The 15,920-nt window shown below is 38.6% G+C and overlaps 1 pseudogene; it reads left to right on the top strand.

The window, feature by feature from the left end:
- The first annotated feature begins 9,588 nt into the window (after positions 1–9,588).
- Positions 9,589–10,618, top strand: LOC100729233 (melanoma-associated antigen B10-like; annotated as a pseudogene).
- The last annotated feature ends 5,302 nt before the right edge of the window (positions 10,619–15,920 follow it).

Here is a 15,920-nt window from a genome sequence, read left to right on the forward strand (position 1 = left end):
CAGAGTTTGTATTAGTTCATTTTCTGAGCAAGCTCATCTGGCCTTAGTGGTGCATGTCCGTAATTCCGGCATTCAGGAGGCTGAGGCAAGAGGACTGCCATGAGTTAGAGGCTGGCCTGAGCTAAACAGTTGGTTCAAAATCTGCCTGAATTACCATGGCAGGACCTTGTCTCCAAAAGCAAAACAAAACAAAAAATGAGTATGCTGACAATAAAGAATTTCAGGAGTTTGCAATGTATTAGTTTATTTTATGCTGCTGTGATAGAAGACCAGAGACCACATAATTTGTAGAGAAAATAAATGTATTTTTCACAGTTCTACAGCCTGGAAGTCCAAGATCAAAGTGCCAGCATCTAGCAATGATCTTCTTGCTGTGTTGTTCCACAGCAGAAGCTGACAAAGGGTAAGAAGAGGAATCTCAACGCATTCTTTTATTTAAAACAAACTTTGCAGAATGGTAATGTACTCTTGTAAGCCCAGTTTCTTGATAACCCCAGAGGCTGAGGCAAGAAGATCAAAAGCTTGCGGCCAGACTGGGAAACTCAGTGAGATATCTGTTTCAAAATAAAAATTTAAAAGGTTTAGTTCAGCATTCCTTGAGTTCAATCCTTAATACCGGAAAACACGCTGAGAACAGTGTCTTGTTCACAGAATAGTGGGATCAATCCGTTCATAAATGCAGAGCTGTAGCAGTCCAGACATTTCTCATTAGGCTCCATTTTCCTAAAGTGTTGCTCTGGGGGTTTCAATTTCCAACACGTTTTTCTAGAGGACACATTCAAACCATCGCAAAGTCTATTCTATTAATAGAGTATTTAATTTAGGTTGCCATGAATGTAATGTAAAAAACTCAAAGCTGAAGAGCAGATAAGTTGATAGTAGTGAATGAGGGCATCTTTGCCACATTATTTATAAGCTTTGAGTTGCGTTCGACTTGAGAAGTTTCTTCCAAGTACATAGAATAATGTACTAATATAAATATTTTTTTTTCCCAAACAGTAAGTGATTTTTACTTGCTTAGAAGTATTTTCATGATTTGATGTGCCATGATCTAGAGGATTACATATTCTCTTGACATCTCCAGGATAAGAAAGAAACTAAGTTAAGAGATGAGGTTGGTGTGTTTGCCAGCAAAAAAAATATAACTGGTAAGTGTCAAAGACTCGATACACACTAGCACTGTCAGGTGCCTTACATAATCAACATTCCAATAGTCAGACTTTACAAGGTGTGTATGAGCCAGGAAGTGAGATAAGTACATGAACTTCACATCATAGACATAAAAACCCTGGGGATTGTAGACCTTTACGATTTTCTTGACTTCATACAGATAATAACAAATGGGAATAAGGGTTCTGATCTGAGTTTCTTTACAGTTCACACTTTTCTTCTCCTCCTGGTCTGAGGTAGATATTGGATATCCTTTTATCAATGTTTCAGCATCAGGCAATTAAAATGAAGACCCTGCAGCAAAAATAAATAAACAAACAAACAAACAAAAAACACGCACAAAAAAAAAAGACTTTATAAAGCAAAGTGAGAGAATTAAAGACAATTTGAGACTATCTGTGGAGTTCACTTGCCTGGAGTCCTCCTGACCCTAGCTCTAGGTTCCTTGCAAGCTGATCCTGTCTTCATGTTGGTACTTACGTCAGCCCCAGCTTTTTTCCACATTGCAATGTCCATCTAAAACTTCCCAGTATCCTCTCATGTCCAAACTGAACCTGAGCCACTTACTGGTTCTTCACAGGCTCCTCATTTTGAATCTGTACCTACTCCCTGGGCTGGGATGAACAGCCCAGGGTCCCTTGCCTTCTCCCTAAATAAAGAATTCCAACTTCGAAGATGTTCTGTCCTTCACTGTGCACCCCTTTGGACAACAGTCTTTTTGATGGAATATAGGGTATTTTTTATACCGCTGGATATTCCACTCTGCTCTCAAAGTGGTTTCAAAGCTGCTAATGGGCAAAGTCTGGTTTCATACAGAATCTACTGCTATTCTTTCCTGCAGTGAAGATACAATGCCCAAGTAGAGAGGAAGCACTAGAAAGCAGATGACATTAGAAAACATGACACTTTTCAATCAGTTCTTTAAAAAAAACAACTTGTTACTCAATCCATACTCTTAATGAGTGAATACAAGTGATCAACAACAGGACCTTTTTTCCTAAGTGTTTGGGTGAGAAAGAACCAAGGAAATACCTGTAACAGAAGCCTTTTTCCTAAGTATTTAGATGAGGAAGGAAATATTTGTTTCAACCATTTCCAGAGGCTGAATTCTTACAAACTCCATGGTCTTTCTAAGAGGCCGTAGTAGTTTTTCTATGGCTGTAATAACAACGCTATTCAAGGATTGACAACAGCACACAGTTTTATCTGTGTATCTGCTTTAGATATATTTCTGAAAATGTGAAGGGTGGGATGGGTCTGCAGATTCTGTATGCAGGTTATCACAAGGCTGCTGTCAAGCTTTCAGCTGGCAATCCTGTCATTGAGGTGGTTTGACAGGAGTCTCTTTCTCAACTCTTTTTAAGGTGTAGCAGAATTTAGTTTTTTGCAGAAATAAGATTGAGGCCCTGTTTCCTTGCCATCATATGGAGCTGCCATAGTTTCATGATCCCAGTCCTTGAATATGACCTACATGTTTGAAATTATTCTTACACTTGAAATTTCTCTGACTTCCCTCTCTTTTGTATCTCTCTTTGCCTCCAGCCAGAGAAAGTTGTCTTGTCATTAAATTAGCCCTAGTACGATAATTCAGAATATCATTATTTTTAAATTCAGTCTCATAATTTTTATGTATCTTCAAGGACCCTTTGGCCATGTTACATCACATATTCATGTTTCAGGGATAAGGATATCAAAATCTTTGTGGAAGAATCATTTAGCCTACCATGGATGTGAGAAATGTCTTTTTGGGTGATTTATTAAGTCTGAAAAAATAATGCACTATCATCTCCTGCCTGAGAGGAAAATTGATGCTTTTTATTGTGCTTAAGGACTGCTGTACAAGTATGTTCAGCTATGTTCATCAAATGTTGTGTAACAGAGAGATATACAAGTTACGATTTAGGCCTGTACTTTAATGACGAATAAAATTTTCCACTATTATTTCAAAGACCAATGGAAAAGGAAGCTATTTAGTGTATAGGGGCCATCCTTCCTTACAGAATTTTACATGGTCCTTTACAGAATTGATATAATCCCATATTTGAAAACACTTGCCACATAATACATTATTCACTAGAAAAAAAATGACTAATTACAAGGGAATTTTGACCAAGAAAAATTTCCAGAAATAAGTAGGTTTCTGTCATAACAGATTTTCACTTCTATTAAAGTAACTCTTTAATAGTTACTTCTTCTCATAGTTACCACTATTGAACAGGTCAGAGAAGAGACTGCTAGTGTCCATTCACATCTGATCGTATTGTCCTTCTTTGGCAAATGAAGCGTCTGTAATACAGCAATTGTAGCTAGAAAGGCTCTTGTGACTTCATTTCCCACTGAAATATCAACTGATGCAGTGCCGGTCATTTCCAGGAGTAGGAATTTGAGAGTCAGTAAGACGCTTCCTAGCTTTCTGTTCCATTCAGTAGTAAAATTACAGATCCTGCACTGAAATGTGGAGACATGTGATGGATGTGGCCTGAATCCGTTGGTCACTTGACAGTGAAGAGCTTTACCTATTCATATTAGATGCTATGTGCGAATTTTAAAAAAAGTTTTATCACATTAAAACTTTCAGCTTCTTCCTTACATCCACCAGTAATGACTTTATCTAAATATTGCACTATTATTTTTGTTTTTTAAATATATTAATTATGAAGAAAATAATGTGTATTTTCTCTCCTTATTTCTTTCTCCAATTTTCACTTTCTCTTTTCCTTTTAACCTGTCTCCTCTCTCTCTCTCTCTCTCTCTCTCTCTCTCTCTCTCTGTTTCTCTCTCTCTCTCTCTCTCTCTCTCTCTCTCTCTCTCTCTCTCTGTCCGTCTGTCTCTGTCTGTCTCTCTCTGTCTCTGTATCTGTATCACTCTATTTCTTTCTTTTTATTCACTTTCTAACAGGATCTTGATAAAATGCCAAGGTTCAGGATTTGTAATCCTCCTGTCTCAGCCTCCCAAGTTCTGGAGTCACAGGAGTATGTCACAGTGTCCAGCAGTGCTGAAGTGTGTATGCAATTTTTTGGTGGACCCCATATATTTAATAATGTATCATTTTTCTCTACCCTTGTTACTAAATAAAATGAATGCTGGATTTTTTTCACGACAGTATACCGAGGCACTCCACTTTTTAAAACTATTATCAAGTATTCTAAAGGTAACTAATGTGCTAACTAAGTTAACTATTTTCCTCCTGATGGATGCACAAACTGTCATTTGCAAAGTTTAATTAATAAATGAAATATGTATCACTAAAATGAGTTATTGGACAAATGTGGTTATTTATTCTAGGAAATATATTTTTACAAAGCTCAAGTTGGATTAAAGTGGGAAGACTATGAATACTATACATTTTTTATATTAACAAAATTCCTTTCCAAATGGCTTTTAATTCTATTTTTAATTGATCAATTTTAAACTAAGGACAAAACTGTTCATAAAATTATTTGTCTTATTCTTATTTCAATTTCAATTTTCCTGTTTTCAAAGTAGGATGAATATAATCCCTAAGTTATAAAAAGCAGGATATCTATAGAACTGTTTTGGGCACTAGGAGCGCTCTAGGCACACACTTTAGAACTCTGATATGTCAAAATGTTTCTCTTTACTTTGAGATAAAGAGTTTGGTCAGAATTATTGGATGCTTGGAAATGGGCTCACACAGGAAAACCTCAGTTAGTGAAGAAGACTAGAGAGTAGAAAAATCCCCAGAATCCATCAGAGATATCACAAGCTAAACCCAGTCCAGAGAGTTTAGGGCAGATGCTAAGAATCTATATCCAGGATTCAGCAGAGTAAAGAAAGGACAAAGAAGAAGGGAAATTGACAGTGCCTCAGACAACCTGCCTTGAATAAGCTTGGAAATCTATGAATCGTTATTCCCAGCATGAAGCTGTAGGGTGATGTGAACAGGGAGATCAGCTGAATGAAAGAACCAGAAGCAGGAGAGACACGTAGCTTCTCTTAGAGTCCCCCCTACCCACTTGTCAGGCAGAATGTTGTAGATAGCTCCTCTGCATCACTCACTGATGACATTAGTGGACTGTGGCAGAGCTCCATCTCTTCATGCCTTTTTTACGTCTCTTCAGTATCTTATTAAAATTGCCACCACCTTTTACCATGAGGACAGAGCACTGAATCAGGCTGCAGGTGGCTCGGTGTGTCTCTCTCAGTGTATCGCTTATAACTGATAAGGAAGAGTATTATTTCCTCAGTGTATATAGTTCTTCCACCATAGTGGTTGAGGCTGTACAAGTGGGTAGAACTCGTGATTAAGGACAATTAAAAGAGGTCAAATGGTATTGATGAGTAGTGGAAAGGACCAGGCATCTGTAAGGAGGACCAGGAGTGGAAATTTCTAAAGGCTCCTTATCTCACTAAGTCTATAAAGCTTTGAAAGCAGATTCATCTTGAAAAAATGATCCTGTTATCCCTAGCTCAGACTGCCTCACATTATCCCTTACTTCTTTGTGTACCAGAGGGCACAGCTTATCTTTGGCCATGGTAAGTTGACTTCTGTATCCAGATACTAAATAAAGTACAGGGCTGGTCTATTTTGAAACATTTATTGGGTGGATGTGGAATCATTGGAAATGATGTTACAGTCACCGAGGATATCCAAGTATGTGTGAGACACAAAACTACAGCTTTATTAATGTAACAATCTCTTAGATTGAATTAAAATAAGGGGGAAAAGATTGTGTAAGAATGTGAATGTCATCATGTATTCTGTACTAAGCACAATATAACTAAAATTGTGGAGAATGGTAGGCCCATGTGTCAGACTTGGAACAGCAGAAAGTAGTCTCAGGTTTTAACAAAAACAAAGTTGTTGTGGGGGGAAGGGGACATAGCTCAGTGATAGGTTGCTTGCCTGAATTGTGCAAGGCCTTGAGTTTAAGCCCACTCTCACAAAAATTTTAAAAATTAAAAATAAATGTGAGGAGTCTGAGTGATGACTTAGGTATCCACCTACTGCATAATAGATGGATTTATACAGAGTCTCATCCCTGCCAATGATCTTGGGAATCTTTAGGAAGAAATGACTGGAAATAGTTTGTTTTGAATTCTATCTCTGTCATTTGGAGAAGTGAACATTTGATCTGAAGTTGTGAGTATCAGGTCAGTAGTGAGAAGAGTCCCGTGCTTTGTTTGGGGTCAAGGTAAGCTTTCTTGAGTGAGTTGAGGAGATCCACTCAGAGGAAGACAGTGATTCCCATAGAACCCTTCACATGTTGTCAGTCATAGTGTACCCTTCGCAGGGATTGTCTCTGAATCCTCTCCACAACCAGGAACTGCTGAAATAAAGACACTGGTCTCAGGTATTAGATAAGACGCTGTTAAGTGGAGTACCAGGCGCAAATAAAAGTAAAGATTAGAACTCTTGTAATTTTTGAAGACTCTTCTATGACTCCCTAAGATAGAGGAGAAGTTCAGACTCGACCCTGCTCTCAAGCTGAGCCCTTCACATCCCCAACTCGCCTGACTTCCCCATGACCAACCCTATCACCATGCATAGATATGCGGCTTAGAAACCACTTGATTTCACCCTTGTAAACTGAAAACAATGTAGGGAAGACCTAAAAGTACAGGTAATTAACTCAGGAAACCAGAAGGAGAAATTCCTGCACATATTCTAAGACCCTAATTGAATTCTCAGAGAATCACTTACCCCAAAATAGAGTCAGCGCCACAGAGTCCCACCTCACTGCTCCATTCTTGGTGAGACCAAGCAAGTTTGCATGAAATGGTGAACCCTGTTTTCTGCACCGGGATCACAGGCAAGTAAAGAGATTTGTCGGAGAGGCATGCTGTCAAGTCAGCTAAGTGAAGAGTTCCATATCCTATCAGAAATTAAGAGGGCTGGAGATTTAGTTCAACAGCACAGTGCCTGCCTGACAAGTAAGAGGTCCCGAGTTAGATTCCTGGTGCCAGAAAAAAAAAAGGAAATTAAGATAAAACCCCGAATTAGATCTGTAGGCACTGCCACACCAGGTTGAAAGGGATCCACCAGAAAATTCCACCTCTATTGTTAATTCTGATACAATCAAGATCAGAATCCTCTCCAAGTAATTTCTAAATTCCTTTTGAGGAGACTGAAGCTAGTAATCCAATATATTCAACCATGGTGTTGGGCTCAGACCAACAGACTCTAACTGGAATAATGGTGGAAATCTAGGGTGAAGTCTGAGGTAACAACCCACCCAGAGCACAAGAGGCCTCACAGAATCATCCCCTTGGCTGTCTGTCCCTGGACACCCATAGTGGGTTGAAAAGATGTTTCACTGACTTATCCCTTTGTTATCTGAAGCAGTTGTTGGCTGTATTACAAGGTGACACATCAGGGAATAATGCCTCATCGTTTGATGAAGGAACTGCCATTGGCTTTGCAGGTATTTGAAGATAAAGATCAACTTAGATGTGAATAGATGATCAACCCCAGACTGGAAGGATTCCCAGAGAGTTCCACCATACTTGTCTCTTTTAATAGAATCTAGACAGCAATTATCTGGTGTAATGGTGATATCCAAGTAGTTTCTTGTCTTATTATTCTTATTTTTAAATAATATGTGTTTATCATACATGATGATTACATTTGTTGTGCAGAATTGGAGCACTTACATAATATATATGAATTATTTTAACTTCACCTTCTGTATACATCTCTCCTCCCTCCATCTCTTGCTCTCATTCCCATTAAAAAAGATCTAACTCTCTGGTGTCTATCATCTATCTTTTATTTTGATCTTTATATTAATTTTGCTTTGTTTCTCATGTAAGAGAAATCATATAATATTTAAAATTGTTTCTAACTTATTTCATGTAATACTAGGGTACCAAAGTGCATCTATTTTCCTACAAATGACTCATTTATCATTCTTTGCAGCAGAGTAGTACTTCATTGTCTCTAGTTATCACATTGTCTTATCATTCATCTGTTCATGTGCATATAGGATGCTTCCAAAATTTAGTTATGATTTCATGTGCTACTGTAAACATATATATATGTATCGCTGTAAAATGTTGTCTTTTTTCTCTCCAGGAATATATTTAGAAGGAGAATATCAAGGTCAAATGAAATTTCTATTTTCAGTTTTTTGAAGAATTTCCATACTGTTTTCCATACTGGTTGTGCTGGTTTACACTTGCATCAATACTGTAGAAGAGTTCCTTTTCCCCTGCAGCCTCACTAGCATGCATTTTTATTTGAGTGGTTTCTAAATTCTTTCTGAGGAGACTGAGCAGAGAGAAGCCATTCATCTAAGGTACTGACTTCAGGTCAGCAAAGGGAGAGATTTTGGTATCTAACAGAAGCAAAGGCAGAGAATTTGAGTGAAGTCGAGGGTAATAACCATTCTCACAAAGCAAAAACCTCACAGAATCATACCTGTATTTACATCCGAGGGTGGACTGATGTAAAGAACTCTGACTTCTGCTTCTGCTGCCTCAGAAAAATGGGTAAGTTAGAATGGATATAATATGGTATCAAGTCAGCAGCGCAAAAATCCCCTGGTTCTTCTAGCAGTTAAAGGGAGGTTCCAAGTGAGGCTTCGGGGAACCATCTACCCCTAACCAAGGGGGCCTTACATGGAGGGGAAGTAATGTCTTTGACCTGAGAAGAGTAGCCCTGTGCTATAGAGAAACCAGTGAGTAGCTCTTCTGGAAGTCAGTCTGCACACCCTGAATGAGCACTGAGAAGACTACTTATCCCACAGCATTATGGGTAAAAAGAGTCTTACTCATCAGCTTCAGACCAGAAGGAGCCAGGAGCAGACAGATTGTGCTATGGATTACAAACCTTTCTCATCAGAGTGCTTAAGGTTTAAGGATCTTGATCAGAAGTAATTGGTTTAAAGTCAGAAGAGGGAAGAATCTCAGTCCCTACAAAACGTGAAAATAAGGACAGGATGTGAGGACAAGGACACTACTGCAAGGCAGAGTTGCACAGAACCTGTGCTTTCATCACTTAGGCAAGTGTGATGAGATGAGGCTTTCCTCAAGTTGATCTTTTGGCATCTCAGAGTATCCCTAGGTCTTGTCAGTAGTGGTATGATTGCCTTTAACATGAACTGAAAGAAAGACCTGACCCCAAATCCCAATATGGAGCTGATGATCTAAGGCCCAGTAAGTCTCAGATTAGCAACCAGTAAGTCTGGCGATTAGCAATCTAAGGAATGCATTAGTTGTTTCCACAAGGTCCCAGAGCATGGGCAGATCAGGAAATGGCTATATTGTTTATGTGTATCTAAACACCACCCTCAAGGAAAACTGTAGAGGCAGCCTTCAATAAACCAACGAGCTGTCTTCCCTTGGAAGTGTTCCAGCCATCTCATTCACTCTCCTCTAGATCACAGAGTCACTTATCCCTTTTCTTACTGCCCCTGTCTGAAGCCATCATAGCACAGGGTCAGAAGACTGAATGCCATGCCCATGAGAAATGCCATCAGGTCGATGAACAGCCAGCAAATCAGGGGGGTGTTTAGGCTATTTCGAGAGTGGAAGGAGTTTTTATCTTCCTCTTTTTTTACTCCTCACTTCAAAGGAAATCATCAAAGGACAACTGCAGCTGGCAAAATACTTTGCACAGCCCCATCCACTGCCACTTCTGCTGCAGCCATTTCATACAGATCTAATTTAAGTATCACCAACCAAGTCAAGGAAGGGTCAAGACACTTGCAAGCCCCACTTGCCACTGGGCACTTACCCAGAAGCCTTCTAGATGAGCAGGTGGTTATATTTGTGCAGAACCTATTCAACAAATATCAAGTGAGAGAACCCATTACAAAGGAGGAAATGTTGGGAAATGTAATACAACTACACAAGATCTACTTTCATGGGATATTAAAGAAAGCTTCTGAGAACTTGCAACTGATCTTTGGCCTTGACATAAAGGAAATGGATCCCAAAAGGCACATGTATGTCCTTGTCAACAAACTGGAATTACGTTTGTGATACAGGACTGGGTGATGACCAAAGTGTGCCCATGACTGGCCTGCTGATGACCATCCTAGGTGTGATATTGACTAAGGGCAACTGTGTCACTGAGGAGCAAGTCTGGCAAACTGAATGTGAGGACAATTCAATCGGAGGGAGCACTTCCTTTTTGGGGAGTCTAAGAAGCTCATCACCAAAGACTTAGTGAAGGAAAAGTAAATCCTGGCAAGTACCCAATAGTGACCCTCAGTTCTATGAATTTCTTTGAAACCACAGAGCTCAAATTGAAACCAGTAACCTGAAATTCCTAGAGTTTTTTATCGAAGGTAAGTGATAGCATCCCTAGTGCCTTCTGATCCTGGTATTAAAAGATGAGGAAGAAATGGTCCATGCTGGAGTTGCAGCCAAGGATGGCATTAGGACCAGTGTCAGTGTTCTAGAGGCATGGGCAGATGTTAGTGCCACCCATAGAAAATCCTGTGTGATTCATCATCTTGTAATTGAAAACTCTACATTCTAAATAGTGGAAGGTCAAGGTAGATCCAGTGATAATACAATGTGTAACATTATTTTCCTATTCTGTTCTGTTTGCCTCAATAACTTGAAAAATGTTATTATTCATTTTATCAGAAGGTCAAAATACCCTCATAATAAAAGTTTATGGATAACTTTACTCGAAACAAATTAAGAAGTGTTCCATCATATTTAATGATTTAAAGCCAGAAAACATGACAGCAATTTAGGCATTTTCTTGAAAATATGAAACAACTGAGCATTGTAATAATTATATCAAAATATGGAACAAAAATTAAAAGACTATAAACTGTTGGTCTCACTTGTCACTGTAAATCTGTTGTTTTGTACCTTTCACAGACATATAGATATAGACATAGATATAGATATAAATAATAAGTATCTTAAATCATACATTTAATCTCTTTCCCAGGGCTCTGTTTGTTCTCAGGAAATAATTAAGCATTTATTTTTGGAAGGCTTACATTGATACCTGATCTAAGATGAACAATACCATCCTTGCCCATGGAACTTTAAAGTATTAACCCACTATGAATAGAAGACAGTAAGTGACTTAGTTAAGGTGGCTATAACAAATTATCATAGCCTGAGTGGCTAAAGCAACTACTATTGATTTCTCAATGTTCTGGAGTCTGGAAGTCCCAGATCAGGATGCAAGGTTGGTTCCCTATTTTTCATTGTATCCTCACATGGTAAGAAAGGCTCTGAACTCTTCATACCTGGACGGATAAATATGTTCCACAGTTGTGGAGGCTGGAAAGTCCAAAATCAGAATACTGCCATATTCAGTATCTGGTAAGGGCTGGATCTCCTGGTTCATAGACCAGCAGAAGGTATGAGAACCACTTCAGGGCTTCTTTCATAAGATTACTAATCTCATTTGTAAGAACTCCACCTTCCTGACCTAATTTCCTCCCAAAGGCCCTGCTTCCAAATACTATTCCACTGGGGATTTAAAGTTCAACATAAACATTTCAAAAAAAAAAAAAAAACATATGGCAAAGTGAAACTCCCTAACTTGAAGGACAATTCAGACGAATTGTCTGAATATAAGATGTGAGCAGTAAAGTATAGATACCACTGGCAAGGGGGTTAGGACCTTGGAAATCTACAAGTCTTTTGGTGTGATGGTGATACTGACGAGCCTGTGGGAATAGTAGACAGAGACCAAAATCTATATGGTTTATCTCAATGTTGAGAGACTCAAGGACAGAATGGAAAACATCTTTTAGGAGTCACTTTTATATTATAGGTAAACTAGAGGTAAATCTCCACCTAGGGCAAGACTAGATTCTGTCCTGTAGACTAGTCTCAGTGCAGTACAGAAGATGATATAGGTACATCTATCGTCACAAGGGAGTATCTAAGAAATAATGATGCTACTCATGAGATGGAATGCTCAGAATTCATTATAATGACAATTTTTACAGTGGGCTGAGAGAGGCACAGCTCATCCACTAAGTGCACCTTTAAATTAGGTTACCTCATATATATAATTGTAATTCAGCAAATTCTAAAGTAAAATTAGATTTTTGTGGAAATGAAACAATTGCAAATGCAGGTGATTTGTATGGAAGGACAGACAGATGGGAGAAATTGAGGTATATCTTGTGTTATGGTTTATGTCTAGACATCCCCCAAAACCTCATGTGCTCATAAATGGGGCTTTTCGGAGGTGACTGAATCATGGGTATGTGATTGTGGATTAAGGCTGTACAATAACTGTCCATTGAGTGGTGTAGCATAGTTTAAGATGTGATTGAATGGATTTACTAAAGACAGAACACTCACTTTGGTGTGTGTGGCATCCAAACAATAGACTTTTACCCTGAATGAAATAAAAGGGAAAGGGAGTCTAACTGCTGGATGCTTCCTGTCTGTCACAGCATGAACTGTTTCTTCTCTGCTATGTCTCTCTGCCTTGGAGCCAGCCAACTATGGACAGAAATCTGCACAGACTGAGTTTTTTAAGTAAATCTTGTTTCCTTTAAATTGTGGCTGTTAGATATTTTATCCCAGCAATGAGAAAGTAACAAATACATCTTGATAGAACGTCTAGGAACTTTGAGTTCCAACAAACTTTTAAGTTTTACCCATACAGACAACAAATATCTTCAAGAAGTTACATATTTTGGCTGATTTTATGTGCTATGTCCAAATGGGTTTCAAATTCTCTGATATTTCCTGGATAATAATATACCAAATAGCAAAAAAAAAAAATCAGTGTAGTGATTTGTAGTTTTACTGGTCAAAATTATAATATGAGCTGAAATTTATCAAACCCATTATATGACAGGGATTGGGCCAGTTTCCTATTATAAATTAAATACATTCCAACCTTCCCACTTTACAAGAACAATATGAGCCAGGAGCAGCTGATCATTTATCAGATCCAATTCAGATATGAAAAATACGAGGCTCCTAGAAATTTTCAGATCTCCCAAGTTCATGTAGTTTGTAATAGTGCTGGAACTCAAATTTTTGTCTAAGTTCCTCTGGAGTCTTTATTTTTCCCACTCCTACTTGCCTATGCCAAAGTCCAGTCTCTTCACCTAGTTTTTCTTATTTCAGAATGTCTCCGAGGAAATGCAAAAAAGGAACCTGAGGCCAGTGAGATAAACCCATATATAATGAATAAAGGAAAAAATGAGAATCATCATTTGGGGATTACATATAGGTCTCAATTACCTAGTGTCCACCAGCCCCTAGCCCCAGTGTTCTTCAGGTCTTGATTTAAGAACAGGCCAGGACTTCCCAAGTTATACTGCTCGTCCCTTGAGTCTGCTCCAGTAGGCCTCAATGCCCAAATCTTCATCATGACCTCCTGCCCAGCTCTTCCCTTTCTTCCATGAAGGTTGTGTCTACATCTTGTCAGAAATAAGGCTCAACATATCCTTCCTTTCTCCTAACTTAAAGCACTCCAGTTCCCTGCATATGTCCCCATCACATCTCTCACCTTGGAACCACTCTGATGACAATAGTTATTTTCACATAACTCTGTTTGGTAGTGATACTTACGTGTCTTCTCAGCTGCTGTTGGTGTTTCCACCCAGTTTTTTATCAAAGGACTTTTTGAATAGAGTAAAATTTGGCATAAATTCTATAGGTCTGAAAATGTAATTCTGAAGTTATTTTAGAAGACAAATGAGATTAGTAAGGAAACTGTAGTAAAAAGAGACTTCTTTGTTACTGGCCCATAAATTCACACACTGATGAATGTGCTTAACTTAGTGTTCAAGAGTCAAACTCTCTTTTAGAGGTAGTAAATGAAAAAGGACCAAGGATGTCACTGTGTAGCAGCTACAGAAACTGGATACTATCAAATATTGTAATTCTTCTGGGGGTTTTGGTACATTTTGATGGCAACAATAATAAATTACTACAAAGTTATTATGGCTCTTGCACTGAGCTACATGCCCAGGTCTTTTTAAATTTTAGAACAAAATCTTATTAAGTAGCTAAATTGGTCAAGTTGGATTCAAACTTGGCATCCTGGACTGGGAATATAACTCAGCAGCACAGCACCTATCTGGCAAGCACGTGGTCCTGAGTTTGATTTCCAGTAACAAAAAATGCCATCCTCATGCCTGAGGCATTCTGGGATTTCAGGAGTATGCCACCATTCTCAGAGATTCTAGGCTATCATTCAACACCTTGGGAAAATTTTCCTTCAAAAATCAAGAAAGTGGTTGGTGAGTTTCAGCCATTGGAAACTGTAAAACTAATGTCCCGTATTGTGACTACATTCAGTTGGAGTGATTATAATTCCTCTCTCCAGTCCTTGCATATGGTTCCACTTACCTTGAGTGACTGTCACTTTGTTGCCCACTGAGACACAGTACCTGATACTCAAAACTTAAAGGTGAGGATGTTTCTTTTAGCTCACAGTTACAGTCTCTGGTCAGCTGAGTCCCATTCAGAAATGACATGGTCGAAGTGTCTAGTTGGAAGACAGTTGCTCAAGTCATGGAAATCATAAAACAGAAAGAGAAGGGAGAAGCCAGGGAGGGAGACATTCCCTAGTGACAGCCTCCTCTAATCAGACTTCACCTCCTAACAATATATTTAGCCACTGAATTCACCAGTAGATTGATCTAACCAAGAGTACAGCATCCCACTCCAATTATCCATGTACCCTCCATAAGCTCCACCTCTAAGCATATGAGAGTTTTAGAGGATATTCCTGATCCATACCAGAACACTGAGTCACTAATTCCAAGTTTAATCTTCATACTTAAAGTAATTAAAAATTCTGCCTCTGCTGCATCTCTCTTCTGCCTCTAGCCAAAGAAAACTTTCTGCTTGCAATGGCTCATGTCATGAGATTGAACCCATCTCAATAATATGGTGTAATCTTCTCCCTTTTAATATTCGTTTCCTACCCTTAATAGACTTGAAAAGTGCCTTTAGGCATATAGCATAACATACTCACTGATTTGGGAGATAAATGCATGGACATATTTTTGTAGCAATTATTTAGTCTGTTACCAGTGTAGAAAATGTTTCTAGTGTGTTAGCTTTTATGAAAAACGTAAAAATAGTCCCCATGCTTCACATGACTCTTTTCTGTACCTACCCCAGAGTAAAATTCTGGTTTACACTGTGTGAAGACACATGTGCAAGTGTTCAAGGGTATTCATCAAGAAGGAGGCAGCAGGCACTCACATGTGATGATTTTGATCATGCAATGAAGAGACAAACTCTCAGTGTATTGAAACTATTGTAAATATAAGTACAGAAAAGAGCTCTTGAGGAAAGAAGTGTAAATTCTGACTGGAGATAGTCATAAAGGGCTCTTTAGAAATTTGGTGTGATCACATATTTGAAAACATCTATTACAAAGTAATGAGTAAAAAAAATTGGCAAGTTGCAACTTCATTTTGACTTTTCGGAAACCTCTCTGCAAATGAAGAGCGGCTTTTGTCACATGAATTATAAAAGTTGCATGTATCGATTACCTACTAAGTAACTGTTTATGGAGAGTCTTCAGGTGCTCATTCACACTGTGTCTGGCTTTCCTTCCAGGGCATGTAGGAAAATTACATTCCCATTCACTTGTAGATAGGAACATTCAGTTGAATGGTCTTTCTAGCGAAATACGAGCAGAAGCAATGCTTTTCATTATCAGGCCAAGATATTTGAGATTCAACATGTCGTTTATAGCTTTTCAGTCTATTGAGTAGAAAATGCAGATCCTAGACTGAGCTATGGAGCTACATGATGGAAGGAGGTGATCCTTAGGTCACCTGACAGTGACAACCCTCACTTACCCAAATCAGGTATTATGT

This window comes from Cavia porcellus, unplaced genomic scaffold (genome assembly GCF_034190915.1).
Source record: "Cavia porcellus strain 051 isolate PalLab524CR breed Dunkin Hartley unplaced genomic scaffold, mCavPor4.1 scaffold_33, whole genome shotgun sequence".
Lineage (NCBI taxonomy): Eukaryota > Metazoa > Chordata > Mammalia > Rodentia > Caviidae > Cavia > Cavia porcellus.